The following is a 7,312-nucleotide window of genomic DNA, read 5'->3' as shown; positions in this document are numbered from 1 at the left end:
AGAAAAGCGTTGTTCATAAAAGAAAAAATTCTATTATTATGGCAGAAATCCAAGTAGCTTAAGAGTTTTTAGAGCATGCACAGGGGAGCTTCAGTTTTGGACATGCTCTACTCCGCCATCTTGTTTTTCCTCTTCAATCCAACTTCAGATCTCTCCATCAATTATTCATTTATATTAATTTTTTGTTTGTTTGTTTTTGTTTTGTACCCTTTTTGTGGTAGAAAACTTGTTTTTTTATGGCAAACACACAAAATATGCAACATTTCCACCCCTATTAAATATTTCAAAGTGGACTATTTGATGTGAACTAATTGGAGCTTTCTATAGGTCAACATTGATTTTGATTTGATTATTATATGTTGAGCAAAGAAACGTTTTTATAACCAAAATCCTACTGAAATCTTCAGAGCCCCACTTATAAAAGTGTTAAAAATACATCTGTGACAATTCTGTGTCGCAGGGTTCTTGTCAGGACCGACAGACTGTGGCCAGGCTTGTTGCCAAGGTTACAATGTGTTATTTTTCAATGTTACAAAGTCGTTTTCCTTCTTCAATTCTCCAAAAGTCTTTCCTCTTTCCTCCTCTGGCTTTTCAGCTCCCTCCCTGCGGTCACCAACGCTGCTAATAAAGAGACAGGTGATTAGATAACTCGTTCCAGCTGAGATATCCACTCACCTGCCATCTGCTTCACAGCTGGCTCCTGCACATGCCCCGCCCACAGGTGATGTGAAGAACACGCCCCTCCCACATACGCTATTTTTTATTTTTTTAACTTTGATATCAACTTCAGATATATCCGTCAATTATACGTTAATATATTTTATATGTTATGCTATTTTTTGTCAAAGAAAATGTTGCCTTTTATATGCAAACACACAAAATATGCAATATTTCCCCCAACAAATATTTCAAAGTAGAATTTTTAATGTGCAGTAATTGGAGCCTTCAATAGGTCAATAATTCATAACAACATTGTTTTGATTCATTATTATTTTTGGAGCAATGGCAGCTTTAAAGGAAAAAAAACACTTTGTATAATAAAAGTCAACATTGCAACTTTTTCTCGTTACTTTCACCTGTTTGCTCTTTTTTTTTGTTTTTATGTATGAGTATTTTTAAGTCAGGAGTATTTTTCAGGTCCCAGTGCTGACAAACTGTTTCATGCCAACAGTCCACCTCGAGTCTGACATGATTTGAAGACGTTGTGTCTGCCTTTATTCATCCAAGTCCTTCAAGAGAAATGCAAACTAATACTTTTTAAACACATGGGCTCTTGTATGCCTTTTAATTTTGGGTCTTAACTTTTATAAATAAAATAAAGTAATTGACGAGTAAATCATTGTCATATATTTTCTATTGTTAATCAACACAATACATTAGCAAAATCTGGCACATTTGGTCTTGTACTCGGTTTAATGTTGTGTTCAATTAATTATAAATGAAATAAAACAATCAACAACAACTACACTTTAATATTACTAAATTAACACAACACATCAGTTTAGGTAATCCTAATCTTGTGTGATGACTATATTATGATGATAGTATATATCTGTATCATGAATCAATTTAAGTGGACCGCGACTTAAACAAGTTGAAAAACTTATTGGGGTGTTACCATTTAGTGGTCAATTGTACAGAATATGTACTGTACTGTGCAATCTACTAGTAAAAGTTTCAATCAATCAATCAATCAATCAATCAATCAATCAATCAATCAATCCCTGCATATTTACTGTCATTATGTTGCTCGTGTTGTGTTCTAATTAAATTAAGTAATTAATTCATTCATTTATACAGCACACATTCTCATATTGTGTATTAATTATGATACATTGTTATATTGTTATATTGCTAGAACTTCTGTAGGGCCAAACTGTTACTGCATTCACTTCTTGTAGTTGTGTATCTTCACCTTACTAAACGTGAACAGGTGAATAATACTCTCCCCTCTTCTTATCAGCTGCAGAAAATTAAATATTGTTTGTACGTTCAAGTGTCAAAAAAGTATAAATTGTTTTGAAAATAAGTTCCTTTCTTGTGAGGTAGCGGAACGTCATCATCATCCGTGATTGGTTACATGTTGAAATGTGCTAATGAAGCCGGAAGTAAAGCAGCCGTTCTGTCATTGGCCAAATATTAAATGTGTTGAAGAAAGTTGGACAGAGGCGGATCTGATTGGCTTAGAAAGTTGGAGAATGTTGGAATAAGGCACGCTGATTGGTTCATATCACCCCGGTGTTGAACATATTGACGGACTATCAGCGCTCAAAAGTCCGTGACTGGTCAATTTATAATATGTGTTTTTGTAGCCGGGTAAGATGGCAAAAACAGCCCAAAGATGGATAAATATTAGACAGGTTAGGGTAAATTGAACTGAGAGTGAAATAAAAACCATTTCTTTTTTGCAAGAAGTGAGAAACAGCGCCCTCTGGCGTGAGTGTAAAAGCTTACAGCACCTGGTATTCCCAGGCGGTCTCCCATCCAAGTACTAACCAGGCCCGACCCTGCTTAGCTTCCGAGATCGGACGAGATCGGGCGTGTTCAGGGTAGTATGGCCGTAAGCCGAAAGACGAGGTAAAACCAACTTTTTTAAATATAACTCTTACAGACGGGGTGAGAGACAATTATTATTTATCTTAGAGCCTGGCGCGCATGCGTACACTAATGTGCTTTTTCTGGCTGTGTGAGGTGCAGCTCTCCATCCATTGTCTCTTTTGGGGTGGCAGGGGGTGCTGGAGCCTATCCCAGCTGCATTCAGATGCCACCTCATCACAGCTCTCAACACTACTTTATGCTTAGGGACCGTCAATAAATCACTATTGTCTTGAAAAATGTATATCTGCTACATCAAAACACTGATTCATCTAAAAGAAGGTAAATAATTAGTCATACCTCCTTATTGTGCATGCCCATTATTTCATAATTTTAACATCATATCCATGTTTAATATAAAAAAATAAGGTTATTTTCCCAATAGTCTCAATGTCATACAACTTAGTAACCTAATTCCACTTATTAGTCATGCTAACCTTTTAGTGTAACGCACACCCTTTTATTTTAAAATAGGGTTTTATTCAAAAAAAAAAGTTTTTTTTAATAAAGATCATGTGCGTGATGATATTTCTTATACGGATAATTAGCAGCATTTTTATGAGCTCCAAATGAGAGTTAAGTTGGTATTATGTTGGATAGTCGTAGTTGTTGCGGGAGCTAAAAATGAAACCATGGTTTTCAATATTACAAATTTATATAAAATCCAATTAAACTTACATTTTAAAACAAAAGGGTGTGAATCACATTAGAAAAAACACTTCAAATATCGAGTGAATTTGGGATTTTAGGTCATATGACCAGGAATCTATTGAAAAGAAACATTTATTTTTCATATCAAAATATTTTTGATCCTATTTTAAAATAAAAGGTTAGCACAACTAATATAAAGTGGAATTTGGTTACTAAGTTGCATGATGACATGGAGACTTTTAAAACAAATAATTATTGTTTACATTAAAAAAAATATTTAAATTATAAAACCAGGAACGATATTAAAAATGTAGGACTATTTATTTGACCTCCTTTTAGATGAATCAGTGTTTTGATGTAGCAGATATACATCTTCGAAGACAATAGTAATTTATTGACGGTCCCTAAGCATAAAGTAGTGTTGAGAGCGGCACCTCTCCTGCAATCTCCCCGCAGCATGAGAGAGCAGTGTGGGCACAGTGAGGGGGAGCTTCCGCTGGAGCTCCGGAGGCAAATATCCACCGTGAAAGCAACTTGACCGCCGTAGCAAAGGAAGACAATCATACAGCCAGAAAAAGCACATTAGTGTACGCATGCGCGCCAGGCTCTTAGATAAATAACAATCGTCTCCCATCCCGTCTGTAAGAGTTCCATTTAAAAAGGTTGGTTTTACCTCGTCTTTCGGCTTACGGCCATACTACCCTGAACACGCCCGATCTCGTCCGATCTCGGAAGCTAAGCAGGGTCGGGCCTGGTTAGTACTTGGATGGGAGACCGCCTGGGAATACCAGGTGCTGTAAGCTTTTACACTCACGCCAGAGGGCGCTACAAAGTGCTGAGACTACAGCTGTTGTGATTCATGTATTGCTTTAATTGCAACTATTCCAAAATAAGGGAATATATTCGGTTATTATAATACAATTCCACTCAATATTTACAACTACAGTTGAAAGTACAAACCTTTACAACAGGATTTAAAACACAAATACCAACTAGAGCAATATTTAGATTGATTTAAAAATAATGGTGTGGTCTTTTGCAGTCAGTCAACCTCGCCCACGCCTCCTACCACTCCGTCCTGCATGAAGCTGAGGAGCCACGACTCGTCTCGCTCTGATCAGCCAACTTATCATTTAAAGGGGTCATATAAGCTACTGTTTATTTACCAAAATAAGTTGTATGTTTTTGTTTAGAAAATGTACAAGTTTATTTTTATTTTCAGAATGTTGAAATAGTTGTACCGGGGGTGGAGAGGGAAAGAGCTGGTTACTTGTTTCTCTCGCAAGATCTGGAAAGAGCTGGTTAGTTGTTTCTCTCGCGAGATCTGACAAGACTGCGCGCGAAGCAAACAGGGCGAGGATAAAGCAAGATGGCGTCTGACGGTGAAGACGTTATTGCAGTCGTCACAGTTCAGTGTTCTTAATCTGTGCGTCCATGTACACATATATGTCCTTTATTACACTCTATTAAATAGAGTCATAATAACTGTTTGTATATTAGTCTGAGCGCACTTTGATGCTTCTAGAGCTAGCTTAGCTTGCTAGTTAGCTTAGCTTGTTAGCTGCTAACAAAGAGAGATGAAAACACATCGCTAAGCAGAGATCAAGTGTGAGTGTAAAGTGTTGTGATTGTGTGAAAATGTGCGAAAGAACCATAGCAGAGTACGAGGAGGAACTTTGTCCAACAAAAGAGGAGAAGGAGCGACAACATGAAAAACATCAAGTTGTGTTACACACAACAGGTTTGTTTACTTCTTACTCTCACATCTTTACTAACTTTATATTTATTATGAACACTTTTCTTCAATAGATTGTCTATAGGAAGATGAATTGTCATGTGAGGATGTTCAGACACACAATATTTATGAGAGGTTGATGTTCCTCTCAGTTTGTAACAAAGTGTATCAACATGTTTACACAAAACTCACACAGTCACCGGGGGAATATTCCAGAGAGCAGGCTAAGTGCAAACTCCTGAGTATGTAAAGCTCCAGAGTTTGACCTCCAAAAATAAGAGAGGTAAGACAAAGTCAGAGTCAGTTACCATGGTAACTGACGCTGTAAACCTAGCCTGCTAGCTGGCAGGTTTGACAAGTTATTTATGTGTGTAAAAGCTATACGGACCTGTTATTTCCTTCATATTGGTGCAGCCATTAACCTACTACAACACCTGCTACATTAACCTACTACAGAGGTCGGCAACCTTTATCACTCAAAGAGCCATTTTGACCCGTTTCACAAATTAAAGAAAACAATGGGAGCCACAAAACTCTTTTGAAATTTAAAATGAAATAACACTGCATACAAAGTTTTTTTTTGCTTTGTGCTATGTATAAACCAGGGGTCTCAGACACGCGGCCCGTACCTTAATATGAAAATGTAATGTTAGTGCGGCCCGCGAATTTTATATGAATGCTGCTTGACAGCATCACACTTGCCAACCCTCCCGATTTTTCCGGGAGACTCCCGAATTCCAGGGTAACTATTCTCACGAATGTCTGCTGATTTTCACCCTAACAACAGTAATAAGGGCGTGCCGTAATGGCACTGCCTTTAGCGCCCTCTACAACCTGTACATGCAGCGTGCCAGCCCAGTTACATGTTGTATGCGGCTTCTGCAGACACACATGAGTGACTGCAATGCATACTTGGTCAACACCCATACAGGTCACACTGAGGGTGGCCGTATAAACAACTTTAATTCTGTTACAAATATGCGCCACACTGTGAACCCACACTAAACAAGAATGACAAACACATTTCGGGAGAACATCCGCATTGTAACACAACATAAACACAACAGAACAAATACCCAGAATCCCATGCAGCCCTAACTCTTCCGGGCTACATTATACAACCCCCCCCCGTAAGTCGGTTGAGGTGGGTGGGGTTTGGTGGTAGCGGGGGTGTATAATGTAGCGAATTAAACGCCTTTCTGTTATTCGCTCTCGAAGCGATGACGTCACAGCGTGACGTCACATCGGTAAGCAATCCGCCATTTTCTCAAACACAATACAAACACCGAGTCAAATCAGCTCTGTTATTTTCCGTTTTTTCGACTGTTTTCCGTACCTTGGAGACATCATGCCTCGTCGGTGTGTTGTCGGAGGGTGTAACAACACGAACAAGGACGGATTCAAGTTGCACCAGTGGCCCAAAGATGCAAAAGTGGCAAGATATTGGACGTTTGTTCCGCACACTTTACCGACGAAAGCTATGCTACGACAGAGATGGCAAGAATGTGTGGATATCCTGCGACACTCAAAGCAGATGCATTCCCAACGATAAAGTCAAAGAAATCTGTCGCCAGACCCCCAGGAAAAGAGAGCGGATGAGGGTATGTCTACAGAATATATTAATCGATGAAAACTGGGCTGTCTGCACTCTCAAAGTGCATGTTGTTGCCAAATGTATTTCATATGCTGTAAACCTAGTTCATAGTTGTTAGTTTCCTTTAATGCCAAACAAACACATACCAATCGTTGGTTAGAAGGCGATCGCCGAATTCGTCCTCGCTTTCTCCCGTGTCGCTGGCTGTCGTGTCGTTTTCGTCGGTTTCGCTTGCATACGGTTCAAACCGATATGAATCAATAGCTTCAGTTTCTTCTTCAATTTTGTTTTCGCTACCTGCCTCCACACTACAACCATCCGTTTCAATACATTCGTAATCTGTTGAAGCGCTTAAGCCGCTGAAATCCGAGTCTGAATCCGAGCTAATGTCGCTATAGCTTGCTGTTCTATCCGCCATGTTTGTTTGTATTGGCATCACTATGTGACGTCACAGGAAAATGGACGGGTGTATATAACGATGGTTAAAATCAGGCACTTTGAAGCTTTTTTTAGGGATATTGCGTGATGGGTAAAATTTAGAAAAAAACTTCGAAAAATAAAATAAGCCACTGGGAACTGATTTTTAATGGTTTTAACCCTTCTGAAATTGTGATAATGTTCCCCTTTAACCAAGCAACACTATGTTTTATCCAGATTAATCGAAAACATTTCCAGTAGAACACTTGATTAATAAAATGTTCAATAGCCATAGCCCTATACTTCATGTACAATTTAAT

General features: G+C 38.6%; 2 non-coding genes across 2 annotated transcripts; one reads left to right on the top strand and one right to left on the bottom strand.

Annotated features, from left to right (window-relative positions):
- Positions 1–2,447: 2,447 nt before the first annotated feature.
- LOC140676666 (5S ribosomal RNA) lies at positions 2,448–2,566 on the bottom strand. The gene has a single exon (XR_012048591.1). It is a non-coding gene; the product is annotated as a 5S ribosomal RNA (ribosomal RNA).
- A 1,364-nt stretch (positions 2,567–3,930) lies between these two features.
- On the top strand, positions 3,931–4,049 carry LOC133571181 (5S ribosomal RNA). The gene has a single exon (XR_009810338.1). It is a non-coding gene; the product is annotated as a 5S ribosomal RNA (ribosomal RNA).
- The last annotated feature ends 3,263 nt before the right edge of the window (positions 4,050–7,312 follow it).

The sequence above is a fragment of the Nerophis lumbriciformis genome, linkage group LG28, assembly GCF_033978685.3.
Source record: "Nerophis lumbriciformis linkage group LG28, RoL_Nlum_v2.1, whole genome shotgun sequence".
Taxonomy (NCBI): Eukaryota; Metazoa; Chordata; class Actinopteri; order Syngnathiformes; family Syngnathidae; genus Nerophis; species Nerophis lumbriciformis.
The sequence above is the reverse complement of the archived record's forward strand: the minus strand, read 5'-3'. Positions and strand labels throughout refer to the sequence as shown.